The 15792-nt window shown below is 39.1% G+C and overlaps 1 long non-coding RNA gene across 2 annotated transcripts in view; it reads left to right on the top strand.

The window, feature by feature from the left end:
• Window positions 1-719: 719 nt before the first annotated feature.
• Window positions 720-15792, top strand: part of LOC107593394 (uncharacterized) — a 58691-nt gene continuing 43618 nt past the window's right edge. The window contains exons 1-2 of one of the 2 annotated variants that reach the window (XR_001610078.1): window positions 720-1062; window positions 3498-3614. This is a non-coding gene — a long non-coding RNA (uncharacterized lncRNA). Of the gene's footprint in view, window positions 1063-1766; window positions 2057-3497; window positions 3615-15792 lie in introns of those variants that run through there. The other variant, XR_001610079.1, reaches the window with a different exon arrangement.

Here is a 15792-nt window from a genome sequence, read left to right as displayed (position 1 = left end):
GTGCTCCTAGTGCAGACTCATCAGCAAACCAAGTTTGTTTATAGGCTACATCAGTGTTTTTTTTGTAATAATGACAGATTTCTGCAGCCTATACCCAACTCTAAATAAAATGAAAGAGGCTTGTCGTCGCTTAAAATTTGTCCGACATGTTATCCACAAAAGTAACACAAAGGAAGAAAGAAAAATCCCCATCTATACATTTTAACCTTCATTTGTCTCTTCATTGTCCCATTTCTGTTCCAAATTCCAAAGCTTCCTGAGCAGCTCCAGCTCAATTCAGTATGACAAAATGTGCATATTTGATAGAGTTCGTTTAAAAAAAAAAAAAAAAGGTAAAAAAAAAAGGCTTTTATGAGGTTTTCAAATATAATAGCTAACTTTTAAATGAGTTTTGGTTATAACCAAACATTCCAAATGCATAACTTTAACAAATGACGCGTGAATGTTCGCAAATATTAGTGTTGCTTTTTTAGGCTATGCGAAATTTGACATAATGTAAAAAAGGAATTACACTGATATTGTATATATTCATACCCTATATACTATATATAGCCTAACTCAAATGTGGCTCCTGATGTTTTCCCTCTCACAATCTCCCCTATTCTACCCCACCCCGTTAAAGTCTCTCTCTCTCTCTCTCTCTCTCTCTCTCTCTCTCTCTGTGTTGTCTGGGAGGGAGCCCTGCCTCTTTCCTCAGATCAATGCCCTGGCCACTCACTTTCTGATGTTGCACGACGGGAAATGCTTTGAATACTTGCGACATGGCCGCTTGCATTGATTGCCAAGATTGACAGCATTAACCATCGTCTTCTGTCGCTTCTGTTTTAGAGTAGAGAGGGAAAACGCGATAAATATACTTCTAACTGCTCTCAGTAGTTTTGACAGTTCAACTTCATACAGCCAAAGCGGGATTCCCTCTTCGGTCAGTGGAAGCGATACACTTCAGTTTTCCCCTTTTTCTCCGCTACTACACATCAGTGTACATTATCTGTAACCTGTTTGAAAACCAATAACGGGATACGGCGAAGACGAGCGCTTGTTTGGTATCCTGCTCACATCAAGGTAAACTTTTAGCATTGGTAACCTGTCGTCCGTGATTTCATATCTTCATCATGTTGTGTCTATCGTCGTAACACTGCAGCTGTCGTGTTGATATATTCACGTTTTCATTACAGAAGCTTTACAGGAAGTGTTCAAACCATTTGAAACGTTTGGCGTGTCCAGGATTGATATTTGTCTTAACGGTCATTTTCAGCGAAGAGTGAGGCGTGATACTCCGTAAACCGATGTGACGAGGAGCGATTAACCTGAGAAAACCTGGACGACTAACAAAACAAAGTTCAACGGACATTATCCAAGTGGTTCTTGTATGTCGTCCCAGCAGTTATAATGTTTCGTCTGTACTTCATTGTCCGCTGTTCCAACTATTGTAGTGTAGCTTACTCACAAACGCACGCGCCGAACAGAAACTATGCTTATACGCAGGGCTGATTACTAACAATGTCTGTATGATTATTGCTCCTGATGCGGTGCAATTAAATGAGTGTTATTTCTGAGTAATAGATAGCCTGTAGTTGTCCCCGGACGGCGGATAAGTTCCCCACAGGAGGTAATTTCACTTCTGCCCACAGAGCGGTACTATTCATTGACAATAACGGGAGAAGCGCTGCTAAAGGTACAGTACTAATTCCGTACGGGCAAGAATCCGATTCGACGTCGTTTTAACTTTCTCTCCGTTATAAAAAAAAAAGGACATACTTTGTGTGTTTAAGATCGGATACATCTCCTGTCCGTAAGAGGGGTCATTTAAAAGGAAAACCATTTTTGAAGGCAAAATTGTTTTTATGCGAACATGGGAATTGTTTCTCAACTTTCGCTCGAGGTCAGGCATATTGATCTTTGAAGAATGCATGAGCCATACATTAAAATGAAGTACTCATCCAAAGCTGATCCATTTAGAGACAATAAGCAACTTGGACAAGCAGACTCCTCTAGTCTCCCAGCTTGAAAAACAAACACAATAACGGTGCTTTGAAACACTGCATTCAGACTGAAAGTAAGTAAACTCCGGAAATTGTTACGTGGTTATTAATTTAGTCAGAATGTGTGATATTTTATTTTGGAGCGATTACAACACTTATTAAAAATATCTGCCTTTTGTTTAGGTAGCCTATTTATCGTTTTTATTTAAAAGCCATGACCAGATAAGTGTAAAAAAAAAAAAAACTTTAAACAACAAGATAAGAGAGTTGTTTAAAATGACATTCACAGTGCATTTCTATTCAAAAGAATTTATTTTCCATAATATGCGATTTAAACGTTGAATAAGTGTTTATCCTTATTCTGCCTTTGTTTCTAGTTTTGTGATTTCCGATGAGGAAATTGAGAGGACAAATGGAGCGCAATGTGTGCGAACTCAGTCTGTGGGACACAGATAGCCCATCATCTCATGGGTGTTTCCCAAAAGTAGACCCTCATAGACACAGATAAGCCCTTTTCGACTGCTGCACGAGATGCGATAATAGTTGAATACGGAGCATAACACAGCACACCGACGTACGACGGAACTGAAAGGTTTTTGAAAACTTCTACACGTCAAAAGGGACATTTAAAATACTACAAAAATTAAAACGCATAAATTGAAAAAAATCCGGCGCTTGGAAGTCCAACACTCTCCTCCTTTTTTGCTTTTTAAACCTCAGAGCAGAAACACAAAAGCTTTGTTGTTCTCGCGCAGGGACGCAACCTGACACCTTAATTAAACACAGCTTAACCTGGCTAGTTTTTCTCTGCTGAAATTGTGTCCAGTCTGTAAGAATAACCGGGTGTCTAATAATACATTCTTGTCTTAAGTGAGAGGGGGCTGTTTGAAAAACAATCCCCTTGGCTTGTCCCTCTGTTGGGGTGAAGTTGAGCCCGTAATGGCATTTTGTTTTGAGCAGTTGCTGTTAGCTGTTCCCTCATAAGGTAAGATGGCACTGGAGTCTAATGGAACATTTATAATTAGACTGCCAGTTCAGCACATTGTCCTGATTGCTATACAGGGATATGCTTCACTCAATAGAGAGAGACTTCTTCACTGCCTTTGAGAGAGGGTGTCTGTTGCCTAGCCCTTACGTTTATTTACTTTTTTCTAAAGTCATGCATTGAAAAGACAAACCATAATCACCTTTATTAATCCAACAAAATGTAAAAATCAATTAAACGTGTTATTTGAACGTCTAAAAATCCATTGTCTTTTATTATTAGCATTTCACAAATACGCATCCGTGTAAATTAATATTCTTGTTTTTTTAAACGCTTCGCTGTTTAAAGTTTAAACGCTGTTTTCATTCAACCATATATTCAGTGCACATGCTGTATTTCCGCGAATGTGGACAGAAATTAAGTATGAGTGAAGGTTTATGTGCAATTCCATAACGATATGACAAACGCAGTTTCATTTTCCCTGAGATTAAAGCGTTTGAGATAATGACGATCTCTTTTTTCCCCCCCAGGACGTTCTGCCCGTGGATTTGGGGAGGAACTTGTGGTTTTGTGCAAGCAAAGAGCATTTCCTAGCTGGATCCGGCGAGCAGATACCGACAGATCGCAGACGAACGCTTATGGTGCCAGTAAGTTCAGAGATTTGGACCGTATTCTGTTCTGCGATGCCTCGCTTGAATTTGAACAGAACTAATGTACTTAGACTTGACAGCTGGAATATGTATTTTAACACATGAAGTGTGTGAAGTTAGGTTGTATTTTTTGACTCATTCTTACAGCTCATCGAGATTAATTTGAGTTTTAGATTATGTACAGTGGTGATAGTTTTGCATTTTTTAAAAATGAATAGGCCTAATCAATTTATCTCTAAATATAAGTTTATATTAATAAAATATAAAAACACTGTTGCAGAGTGTCAGTATGATATTTTATTTAGTGACTGAGTAGTTGTAATTTCATGCCACTAAAATCCTCTTACAGAGTGTGTTTTGTGGGTTCTTCTAATTTTTTAGGTACATAATACAAGTCACACCACTTTATTTGGTACTCAGTATTTCATATTATTAATTAATATTATTTATTCATTTATTGTTTTTATTTATTTATTTTTTGAATGAGAGAATTGCTTTTCTATGCATGCAGTTTGTTGTAAGTTCAGCTGCATAACTATAGTTTAGTATGTGTATCTCTGTTATGAAGGGACTTGTGATTGCTTCTTTGGAGACATTCATTGCAAACTGGCTTCAGTCGAATGCATTATCAGTCCTAAAAATCTGGACAGTAAATGAACTTTGAATAATTCTCTTTCATGTTTGTTTCCAGAGGTTGTCTGCCATATGTTTTAGTACTTGTGAAATATTGTCTCAGATTTCCCTTCCATCAATTTTGAGTTTTAATCTGTTTTAAACAGCTCTGGCATTTATTGCATTTTTATTGCAACTGTTTTATTATTTACATTTTTGATTAACTAATTTTACTTTACTTATTGTTTCTTACTTTAGTAAAGCAGTATGTCTTTAATGTTTAAATGATGTGTATACGTCTTAAGTGGATGTATATCTTGACGATACAGTGATATGAAGTGTAGTTTTTTTTTTTGAGCTCAAGCAGTTTATTTGTGAACAATCTCGTTCTTATCCCACATATTTTTTCAAAATGATGTTTCATCTTATTAATTTATAGTACTCTTGTTTTAAAATCTGTCTTTATTTTTGAAATGTAGTAGTGTGCAGGCCAGTTCAATATTTAGTGGAAAGGAGCATGTTGAGGTAGTGGAAGATGCTCAGGTGTAAGTCTCATCTGGCTCTGTCTTGTATTGGAGGGGTTAGAACAGTGCCAGCAGAATCCTAATGATAAACAACACTGGAGGTAAACAACAGCAGGCCTGGTAAAGGTAAGCAGCACGCCAGCCGTAGGGGAGGAATGCATGAGGAGGAAATGTGGCAGCACATGTTGTGACATCTGTCTTTATAAGTGTTAGCTAATTTGCTGTGGAATATTTCAACAATGATCAAAACCGATGGCAACATGTTTATTAGAAGGCTTTTTTCCCCTTTTGTGGCAGAATCTCTCAAGTTTCTGGAATGTGTTATTGAAGCTTTGCTGCACTTTTAATCATAGTAAGTTTCGGCTACTAATTAGGGAAATGAGAAAGACACAAGGAAGGTGGTGTTTTCTTGTAGGTGATTTTTAGGTCTTGAATGACGGTACATAAGGCATGCATTTCTTTTCTTATTGAAAGCATCACTTTCGTAACTGGTTGTGTTTATACACATGTTGACGTTTGAGTGCATTCAGTACATGTGGCTTTTCTCGCATCTGTCCGCTGCATTCCTACAGATTGACAGATCCATTGTCATCAATGAAGATGGCACACTTGACCCGGGTTTCCAGTATCTTTTATGATTTAATGATTTACATAGGCAGGAATGCTGACCTTGGACACAACAAAATCAAATCAGAGCTTTAACAATCAAATGACAGATAGTAAAAAAATAGCTTTGTAGTCTTGTGAAGACCTTTAACATTAGGACTTAAGTATTTCTTTCCTCCAGCGCAAGTATAAATTATCCAACCTACACTTATCTGAGGCTTAACAACACGCCCAAATTGCAGTCTTCCGTCTGAAAAAAGATAGTGAAGCTATAGCTCAGGAGGCCTTGTGAAATGCCAATACAGATGGCCGTGTCTTTCAGCGACAGTCCACGCCGAAAAGGCCTTTTTTTTCTTACAGTGTTTTATGCTTTTTTCCCCTTTGCAACCTCAGGTCTAGACGTTACACTCATTCGAGAATAAAAAATTGAAGACGTCTTTGATGTCTTGGATACTCTTTGTAAATGAAGGGCACGCTTTTTGCCCACTACTGAAAACACATGTTCATCTACGGCCTGACGCTGCACAATAAAGCGGAGACACAGAAGCTTTTCACCCCTCATTTTCTCACAGCAGTTGCCTGACAACAGGATGTGCTCTTTGAATATATCCCTTCAATACACACCATTGCTCGAATCAAAATGTCTTGAACTTGGTATTGCGTGACACTTTATGTGAAATTAGGTGCATGACAAATATACCTTCAACATTATTGAACATTTTCCTACAGTTCTCTCTCCTATAGTTTTTTTATAAGTACACATGAATATGTAGATTTAATGGGATCTCTGGGACGGTGAGGTTGTTGACACTGGCTTTATTGTTTGTTATAATCAGCATTATCAGGTCTAGGCTCTGGTGTAACATATTGTTTTTTTCAAATCAGAAGAAGATTTCTGCGGTGCAGTGGAAGATTCTGGGTCCATTTCCATTTCAAAGGGGTTTGCTGTGCTTGCTGGCAGTAATTAAAATGCAGTGGTTTGGAGCCCGTATACACACACGTGCTCTGGGGTGGAGGGTTTGCTGGGAGAGAGTGAGTGCGGGGAACCGTGTGCAGGCGGTTGACTCCTGCATGCATCTCCAAATGCACTTATAATTTTGTACAAATGTTTATGCCAGTCCGTGCTCTTTTGCGGAGAGCTTGTCTCCTGGCCAAAACCATTTCAAGACAAAGTCAGTTTGCGTTTTCCTTAACCTTCTTGTTGTGGCCTCCTCTCTCTCTCTCTCTCTCGCTCACTACAGCTGCTCTCTGACACTGGCTTTGGCACCTGTTTAACCTTTAATTGGTGCATGAATAAATAATGAGAATAAATCTTTTGATATGGACTCTGTGTTTAGGACTAGGCCTTCTCTGCTCGCGATTGCCCTTGCATTTTTCCTTCACACTTTTCATCCTCAAACTAGCTTAGTAGGAAATATTGCTGAATTTATTAATTATTTATTTTTTGAGAAGGAATGCACTATTGAAGATGCTAAATGGTCTTGCAGATGCTGTACGATGTGTATAGGCATCGCAAAAATAACTGGAAAGTTCTATGATTTTGCATAGGCTCATTTTTTATTATTAATAAAAGGAACTCTGAGGGCAGGTTATGGTTTCATCATGTTTATTGGGATATAAATGACAAGTATTGATGAGTAAAAAAAAAACAAAAAAACATTAAGATTCAAGATTTCTTTATTGTCACTATACAAGTAATAGTGAAATTTGAGCAATCCTAACAGTGCAGTCACATGTAACTTAAACATCTGTAATACAAAAAAAGTAATAATAATAATAATAAAGTATGTTATTACTACACAATGTAATGTAGTTAAATTGTGTAACAATCAATTAAATTGTTATAATTGAGAGTTAGTAATTCCCTGTAATGTTGGATATCGTTGTTCTACTGTTTATCACTTTACTCTTTAAAAGACTCCTTCCAAAAATGCTGCCCTGAAAACAAAGTAAATCTCTTTGTTCAGATCGTAAATTTCATATTATGATATTGTGTTAGCTAAATCATTGTCAAACACAGACTAAGGGAATCACAAAAAAACATTAAGATTCAAGATTTCTTTATTGTCACTATACAAGTAATAGTGAAATTTGAGCAATCCTAACAGTGCAATCACATGTAACTTAAACATCTGTAATACAAAAAAAGTAATAATAATAATAATAAAGTATGTTATTACTACACAATGTAATGTAGTTAAATTGTGTAACAATCAATTAAATTGTTATAATTGAGAGTTAGTAATTCCCTGTAATGTTGGATATCGTTGTTCTACTGTTTATCACTTTACTCTTTAAAAGACTCCTTCCAAAAATGCTGCCCTGAAAACAAAGTAAATCTCTTTGTTCAGATCGTAAATTTCATATTATGATATTGTGTTAGCTAAATCATTGTCAAACACAGACTAAGGGAATCAGGCCCTTGTTGAGTGCTAGGCGCTTTTTTTAGTACAAGATCTATGATAATCCCAGTCTTTCACGGTAGAAAAAATAGATAATTAACCTAAGATGCTACATTTCCCATTACAAAGGGATCTGTGTGACTCCCAGCAGAAGACTCTGCCTACTATGAACGCTCTGCCATTAGATCAGATGTGAGCAAGTAAGATCAAGCTGTCAAATCGAACTCTACCTTACTTTTATAGTACACTTGAGATTAAACAGATTAAAGGTTGTGTTTCTGAAATGAGTGTTACTTTTTATATAAATGAAGAATATTTTAGTGCAAACTACTGCTAAGTTTTTTTTGTGAAATATGTATATCAGTAAAAAATATATTCTTTAATATTCTATATTCTATTACAACATTGAGATATATATGTGTTATAACTTAACTTTGTCAAAGAAATAAACACCCTGAAGTTCAGAGCAGAGTTCCTCTCAAGACAGAAGGGCCTTTGAATTCTCGTGAACTTTTCTGTTTTGTGAAAGAGAGCCTGTTGCTGTTTTCTTAAATGGTATTGTAATCACATAGGCTCTGGTTTTTGTGATAATGAGAATCTTCTAGAATGAAGAAATGTTGAAGCTGGTAGCTAATTGCAGACTCATTCTGCTAGTTTGTAGGACATTTGAAAGTTTGGAAAATTTAATGGAAAATTTAGACTCCAAAATCACATCGCCCACAGTTTTTTGTGTGTATGTATGGAAACTCAAGATGCATAAAGCCAGAAGCAAATTAAAGTGACAAAGGAGGTTGGTAAGGAGAGGAGAAGAATGCTGTGGCTGTGTGTCTGACAGTAGTTCAACTGAAGTATTTCTGAAACCAGCCCCTTTTGTTTCCTTATTCCATGATTATGTGCACCCGCTCATAGTTTTAAAGGCTCTCTGCCATCGGTGTACATGTGCGTCACAACAAGAAAATGGCTTCAGCAGACCAAACCGCAAGTGTTTTCTCTCTCTCTCTCTCTCTCTCTCTCTCTCTCTCTGTCACACACACAAACACTCACTTATCTCCTTCTGTCTTTTCTTTTTTTCTGAAGAAGTGAAAGGCACTACTACCTGACTGTCAGTGGAATAAGATGTAGTGCAGCAGCAAACAGACAAATTGAGAGAAAGCACTTGACTACCGTTATGGATGTGTCCATGAACAGCCTTTGATGATGGGTCAAGTGGTGACAGCAGCTAATGTGATGAGAGAGTGTGTGTGTCTGCGTGTTAGCATGATCTGCCATTCTTGCCTTCACAATTTAGAGAGCTGCTTGTCTGAGTGGTCTCCATGTGAAGGCACGCAGCAGCTAATGATGTTATGATGTCTTAATTCAGAGGAGCTGGGTCTCTCTGTTCAGAACTGTATGGAGTGAGGGTGGTTTCAGAAGATCCTGTAGCGGTCATGGTTCCTGGGGTCACGACTCCGCCGGCTTAAGGTGCAGTCACATTTACAGTTATTTCAGTAGAAATCTGTTTTGTACCACAAAAAGTTCCCTATGCAGATGTCGCTCATGTTCAAATTGATCACACTAATTTGATGAGTTCACCAACAGAAAAAACTTCTTGGTTTGAAACCGCCGCCCCCCACCCCCAGTCCTTTTAAAGGGGTCATATGATGTTGCTAAAAAGAACATTATTTTGTGTATTTGGTGTAATGAAATGTGCTTATGCGGTTTAAGCTTAAAAAACACATTATTTTTCACATACTGTACATTATTGTTTCTCCTCTATGCCCCGCCTTTCTGAAATGTGTCAATTTTTACAAAGCTCATCGGTCTGAAAAGCGAGGTGTGCTCTGATTGGCCAGCTATCCAGTGCGTTGTGATTGGCCGAATACCTCAAGCGTGTGACGGAAATGTTACGCCCCTTACCATACTGTGATGCCGTGTCCCTGGAGCAATGAGACAAAAACATTAAAACCCATTATAAACGATGCATTTGTTGCATCCAGTGGGGACATAATTACGGATTATAATGATTTATACTGTCTTTTTACGCGTTGCGTTGCATCGCGCCGCGCCGCATAAACATAAAACCATGTCTGCATTTGTGATCGGAGAAATGACGAACAACAAGCACTACTCTATACTGCTCAAAACTCGCGTTTGAATCATCAGTGGTAAGTTCTTTATATATAAAAAAACGTTCTTACAGTCTGTGAGTCAGAACAGCCGGCATTGCAGTCTACTCTCCCAGGATCAGGAAACAGTCCTCCATAAAATGCGCTGGACACATCTGAATATTTGGGTTGAACTGTTCTGGAACAGTGTTGTAAATACAACTTAACCACTGATTTCTAGTCATGTCCTCTTTTGGAAGGCCAAACAAAGTAGTTTTGCTTTCACAACGAAACACAGCGTCACACACGGCGGGCTAGAGTGAGCGGAGGCCGGAGGCCTAGAGTGAGCAGAGGCCGGCTTATTGAGCGGAGGCGGGCGGGCTTGCCGCAACCACATGTGACGACTCCGGGCTGGACTCCGCTTCGTCCATGGTGAAAGCCGATCCGGTGATCCACAGTGTGAAGTTGATGTATTTTCACAGCGACCAGCATGGATCAGCTCCAGGCATGACGAAGCGGATATCGTCCTCTTTTGGAAGGCCAAACAAAGTAGTTTCGCTTTCACAACGAAACACACAGCGCCTTCACGACATGGCGGTAGCAGCAACACCAATACTACAGCGAGAATAAAAGTTACGCCTTCTTTCTTTGCATGAACATTTGGGCGGTGTAATGCAAATCTTCCCACATCGTGACGTAGACATGTGGGGGTGTGTTAGAACGAGCCGTTTTAGGTAGGCGTGGTTGACTCTTAACCTTTATAAAGAATATCTCTTTGGATTTGAGACTTTAGTCTTTGCAACTTTACAGATCTTCTTTATGCACCAAGAGCTTGTAACACTCCAAAGAGAAAGGAAAAATTTAAATAGCATCATATGACCCCTTTAATAGAAATCCATGTGATCAAGAATTTTGTGTGACAATAGACAATGGACCATTTTTCCTACAAAATTTTGTGGAAATTTTTATACTGTGGCCACACCTTAATGACGAAATCTTAACAAAGTAGTATGAGCTCAGTCCCACTAGATTTCACACTCTATTCAGTTTCATTCATATACGTTTCATCTTCTGCTTCAAGCTTAGTGAACTCTGACTTGATAATTTGTATAGTGCAAAAAAGTAATTCAAACGTAATAAATTGAACTGAAGTAATTTTGTATGCCTTAACTTAGTGTGGCTGCAGTTTAATCTTGCAGTGTATTCAAAGTAAAGTTTTTTTCTGTTCCGCTCTCTCTCTTTTTGACTTTGCCAAGATATATTAACCACACCAAAGTGAAAACACGAGGCTGGAAAAAGTGAATATTTTCTTGCAGAGGAGTGAAAACCAAATTGAAATTGAATTAAAAAAATTACCCTCTTTTCATTAGATTGTCATGTTAAATATTTGGGCAGGAAGGGCTACGAACATAATTTAAGTCCTAATTTTTCTTTCTTCTATATATATATATATATACCGTATATGATAGCAGAAATCTGTTACAATAATAGAGAAAATCTTGCAGTTTTGCCTCCCATGCATTTCCTTGGAGCCTCTTTGACATCTATCAGCATACCCACACTGATTCACTCATCATAGGCCAGCATTCAGGAACATACAATCTCTACAAAAAGCTGGAATAAGGAAAGATCCTGGCAGGTTTACAGCCCCACCACCCTTTTCCCCTGGCAGGCATGTCGTCCTGCGGCGCTCCGTCATGGGCCCGCCGTTGAAAAGAGCTCATTCATAGCACAAGTTGTTTCTCTAGCAGGAAAGAAACCGAAACTATGACACAGGGCTAAACCAAACCCCCGGGGCCTGCCAGGATGCAAATGAGACATTTTCTCCACAACACTGGTCGTCCCAGAGCCAGGTCCTTTTTGCCTTGTTTCATTTGGTACCGGAGCCGAGAGTTGCTCCTGCTGTTACCTTGAAAGCACTCCTCTCCTCCTGGACCTTTTTTTTTAGCAGCTTTTACTATTAGAATGTTATTTTAACATTATTTAAGCATTATATTAATATTTCACTGCACCACATGTTGGTGACTGGAGAGCGTTGAGGCGCATGCGCGCAAAGGGAATGCAAGCTTGAGCGATGATGGCTCACAAACTACTTGCGGTGCGGTGTCAAGAGGGGAAGAATGTTTTCTGTCTTTGATTGGAGGTGGTACTTAGATGACAAGAAATAAAAGTTGTGAGGGGGGAGGGAGGGAGTGGTAGAAGAAAGGAGCAAAAGATGGCCCTACTCTTCTTCACTGTTGCTATTTATTCCATCTGTAGGGTGGAGGAGTTTGGGCCGGCTCCAGACCAGAGAGAGGCTTCTAATTAAATCCTCATCATTATCAACTTGTGGTCAAAGATCATCCTCGAACACTCGCTCTTCCAAGATGAACATGAAACCAGAGAGGCTTTTCCTTCAGTCCTTGTGTTGGACGGAATTAGAAAGTGAAAAGCAGAATAGGAAAGACCAACATAGGGCTTTTTTTTTGGCATATGGCGAGAAAAGGCACTCAGGTTTAAACAATTACTGCACATCAGAGGGAAGCAGAGGAATCTTAGCTGAGTCTGCTAGACTCATTGCTTTCGCATCGACTCGCTCGCTTTCAGGGGAAACATTAGCTGTAGCTTTAGCATGTTCAAACCTGTAATAATTTCAATTAGAGCCGATGGGCGTGTTTGCCATATTTGGATCAGCACTGTTTGGGAAGTGCTCCCCTTAAGGGCTGACAGCTCTTAATCTGGTATTCCAAGCATAGATATGTGAGTGACACTGAAGAGTGCGCTGAAATGCTTTATCAAATCATAATTACAGCCCCAGTGATTAAAGGGGAAGTGACTCTGATTAGAAGAGTTTCTGGGGACGTGGAAACGGGATGAATATTCAAATGGGAAAGGCAAGGAGAGATATTATTTAGAGTTTTGTTTTTCTTCTCTCGCTCTCTAGAGTGAGGTATGTGTCTGCCAGACTGCTGTGCAACCACAACGCTATGATATCATCTTTACCGCGCAGATTTTATCTGGGCCTTTTCAACTGTAGCTATTGGGCAGAAAATATGCATACAGATATCGGCCCATTAAATTCTCTCTCTTAACCCTCTGATGCAGTGCTATCCACTAGAGTAGATATTTAAAATATATTTTTATGTAGTTGTTTTGAAGTTAAATGTACGTTAGGATATTTATTTATTTAAAAATTAAACTAAATATTTTTTTTTAAATAGCAGCTTGTCACTGGGGCTGCATTTTTTAGATTATATTTATATATATATATGTTCAAGCCACAGTTAGATCCCTTTCATTAATTTATTAACTCATGCAGAGGGTTAAACTGACTATATCAAGGGTGAATTTCTTCACTCAGTTTGAAGAGATTTACTTTTGTATGGCCACTGTATGACGGCTGCTGATTATGAATAGGAGAAATCAAGGGAAGGATGAACCGAGTTTGACTCTTGTTTTCATATTCTATCGGTCAGGTTTAATGCAGAGGACTTTCAGAGCAAATTGGACTTGAATCTGTGAGGAATGTGAAGGGGAAAGTGGCAAGGCCTTTCTTGCTCTCTCTCTCTTTCTTGCTTTCTCTCCACTCTGTTGCGCTTGGAGAGCTCGATGAGTATCACACATTTTTGTGAACTTCAAGGTATGCACTGTTTAAGCAAAGGAGATAAAGGAGCGTATTATTAGTGGCCATCTTCAGCAGGCAGATTAGGATTGCTTGAGCCTTTTCTCCCCTCACCTCTGAGAGCCTCAAACACTGGCTGCCATGTGATAGCCTCTATTTTATAAATCATTTCAGCGAGCGTTCATAAAATGTAGGCTGTGAAATAGACAGCGAGAGCCTCACAATTTTACAATTTCACAACCGACTTCCCTCTTAGAATGACAGTGGCTAACCTGACTATTACCGCCTTTGATTTCAGCAGGGCATGGTTTTGCGCTCGGTGAGCTATACATAAAAAAAGCTTAGGGCTGACTCTGAATTTATGGCTAAATGCTGCTTATCTTGGAGCCTTTTCACAGACTTTAGAAAAGAGTCGTATTTTCACCTCATATCAAAAAATTCACGCCTGTGTTGTTGTGCACTTAAGCCCCGGCTCTGTTGTGAGCTGCACAAAATAGAAGCAGTGCCACATCGACTTTTACCGTATTTCATACAGATGAGATTCTTTCAGCATGCACACGCGCACATATATGCCGTGTAAACAGCAGTGAAGTGCAGATGCTTCAGGTGAAGGCTAATTTCTATCTTCTAATTATCTACATTTCTTTGAGTTCTTTGTCTTTTGAGTGCTAATCAAGTTGACCCTGCAGAAAGCTGAAACAGAAGGTGCAGGAGTCAATCGTGTGTTTAGCTTGTGCCGTGTTGTATTCACAACGCCCCACCTACGTTTAAACACCTTCCCACATACCTCCTCAAATCCCCACATTTATTTATTTACGTTTCGGCTTTCCTCCGAATTTACCCTTCGAAGCCCAGTAGGGAGGGAAAATTTACATAGCTACATAATCTAAGATACATTTGAAAATACTGTGTGGCGAACAGTAGTGGTGGTGGAAGCCTCCTGATATTTTCATTGGAGCGTTGTCAGCTTTTCTACAGAATAATATGAACCATGTGTCCCACCAGCAAGAGAAAATTAGAGACCTTTCATGTGACCCACCTGTCGCGCTTTCAGTGCTGATAATGTTATCCTCGTGTCGCCATTATCAGCCAACAGAGCTGAAGAGCATGTGTGTATCAACACCAGGGGTGCTTCTCATCTCGCTAGAATCCCGGTACCTGCGTTTGACACATATTCATGGATCTTGCAGGGAAAGACTGTTTCTCATAAGAGAAACAGATCTCACAAATAGACTTGGTCGTAGTGGTAGATTTTCCTTTTTTATTTTCTTCTCAGTTTCCTTTTTTTTTCTCTCTCTCTCTCTCTCTCTCTCTCTCTCTCTCTCTCTCTCTCTCTTTCTCTCTCTTTTTGTTTTGCTAGCTTTTCAACTGTCTGTTGTTTTGAGCATTGGGGTTCCTCAATGTTCCTCAAGGTTCTTCAGGTTTCACGTGGTCTGTGCCATGCTGTAATAGGTTCCTTGGGCATGATTGGAATATAATAACCATTTTACAGTGTTTCTTTTACCCCCCTACGTGCTGAGAAAATGCAAAACGTGCACAAGCACCACAGGGCATATGGTTGGACCTGTGATATCAGTTGTTATTGCTGGATACGTAGGATAGGAAAAGTTGGATTATTTTCCAAAAATCCACTGTGCAAGGAGCATTATGTCACAAAGGCAACATTGTAGCCAGTTGGGTGTGTTGCAGTGCGGGTTCGAGTATGTGCATTTTTGTGTGCATCCCAGCTTACTTTCTAATTCTATACATTTTCCAACAGCCCTCAAGTACACACTTGATGTGCGTCACGGCACTCCCGAGCTAAAATCAATGGAAACTGCTCCATATATGGGCTATATAATGGAAAAAATATATATAATATGCCACACATTATGCCTGTCCTCCTAGTCATGTGGAAATGTATAATGTCCCTATAAAGCGATAGTTTACCCAAAAATGAGGATTCTGAAATGTTCCTATACTCTAGTTGTTCCAAATGTGCATGACTTTCTTCTGCACAACACAAAAGTGACTTTAATTCAATATTTTTTTTTTTCCTTACTAGGAAAGTTAATACAGTCCAAAACAAAATTTTTCAAAATCTTAAAGTCGTACAGGTTTGGAACGACACGTAATTTGTGGCAGAGTTTTTATTTTTGGCTAGACTATCCCTTTAACACCGGTTTCAGCTCTTTTTATTTGGATCATTGCTTTCTAACAATATTAGGCTTGGTAGATTATAGCTGTTTTAGCTTGTTGCGAGAGGGCATAGAAAGAGCAACAATAATCTCACCATCCAAATTGCCTGCACTGGTCATGTGACCTGCAATTTTGCCAAGCACCCGCCCCCCCCCCCCCCCCCCCCCC

The sequence above is a fragment of the Sinocyclocheilus grahami genome, unplaced genomic scaffold (genome assembly GCF_001515645.1).
Source record: "Sinocyclocheilus grahami isolate Dianchi unplaced genomic scaffold, SAMN03320097.WGS_v1.1 scaffold10.1, whole genome shotgun sequence".
In the NCBI taxonomy this organism is placed as follows: Eukaryota; Metazoa; Chordata; class Actinopteri; order Cypriniformes; family Cyprinidae; genus Sinocyclocheilus; species Sinocyclocheilus grahami.
Note: the sequence above shows the minus strand (reverse complement) of the source record. Positions and strands in the feature narration are given on the sequence as shown.